Here is a 1,670-nt window from a genome sequence, read left to right on the forward strand (position 1 = left end):
CCCTAACCCTAACCCTAACCCTAGCCCAAATAACCCTAACCCTAACCCTAACCCTGACCCTAAACCTAACCCTAAACCAAATAACCCTACCCCTAACCCTAAACCAACTAGCCCTAACACTAACCATAAGCCTAACCTTTACCAAAATAACCCTAACCATAACCCTAACCCAACTAACCCTAAACCTAACCCTAACACTAACCCTAACCCTAACCCTAGCCCAAATAACCCTAACCCTAACCCTAACCCTGACCCTAAACCTAACCCTAAACCAAATAACCCTAACCCTAACCCTAAACCAACTAGCCCTAACACTATCCCTTAGCCTAACCTTTACCAAAATAACCCTAACCATAACCCTAACCCAACTAACCATAACCCTAACACTAACCCTAACCCTAACCCTAACCCTAACCCTAACCCTAACCCTAACCCTAACCCTAGCCCAAATAACCCTAACCCTAACCCTAACCCTGACCCTAAACCTAACCCTAAACCAAATAACCCTAACCCTAACCCTAAACCAACTAGCCCTAACATTAACCATAAGCCTAACCTTTACCAAAATAACCCTAACCATAACCCAAATCCAACTAACCATAACCCTAACCCTAACCCTAACCCTAACCCTAGCCCAAATAACCCTAACCCTATCCCTAACCCTGACCCTAAACCTAACCCTAAACCAAATAACCCTAACCCTAACCCTAAACCAACTAGCCCTAACACTAACCATAAGCCTAACCTTTACCAAAATAGCCCTAACCATAACCCAAACCCAAATAACCATAACCCTAACCCTAACCCTAACCCTAACCCTAACCCTAGCCCAAATAACCCTAACCCTATCCCTAACCCTGACCCTAAACCTAACCCTAAACCAAATAACCCTAACCCTAACCCTAAACCAACTAGCCCTAACACTAACCATAAGCCTAACCTTTACCAAAATAACCCTAACCATAACCCTAACCCAACTAACCATAACCCTAAACCTAACCCTAGCCCAAATAACCCTAACCCTAACCCTTACCCTAAACCTAACCCTAAACCAAATAACCCTAACCCTAACCCTAAACCAACTAGCCCTAACACTAACCATAAGCCTAACCTTTACCAAAATAACCCTAACCATAACCCTAACCCAACTAACCATAACCCTAACCCTAACCCTAACCCTAACCCTAACCCTAACCCTAACCCTAACCCTAACCCTAGCCCAAATAACCCTAACCCTAACCCTAACCCTGACCCTAAACCTAACCCTAAACCAAATAACCCTAACCCTAACACTAAACCAACTAGCCCTAACACTAACCATAAGCCTAACCTTTACCAAAATAACCCTAACCATAACCCTAACCCAACTAACCCTAACCCTAACTCTAAACCTAACCCTAACCCTAACCCTAACCCTAGCCCAAATAAACCTAACCCTAACCCTAACCCTGACCCTAAACCTAACCCTAAACCAAATAACCCTAACCCTAACCCTAAACCAACTAGCCCTAACACTAACCATAAGCCTAACCTTTACCAAAATAACCCTAACCATAACCCAAATCCAACTAACCATAACCCTAACCCTAACCCTAACCCTAACCCTAACCCTAACCCTAGCCCAAATAACCCTAACCCTATCCCTAACCCTGACCCTAAACCTAACCCTA

Source organism: Sturnus vulgaris, chromosome 9 (assembly GCF_052056855.1).
Source record: "Sturnus vulgaris isolate bStuVul1 chromosome 9, bStuVul1.hap1, whole genome shotgun sequence".
Classification (NCBI taxonomy): Eukaryota; Metazoa; Chordata; class Aves; order Passeriformes; family Sturnidae; genus Sturnus; species Sturnus vulgaris.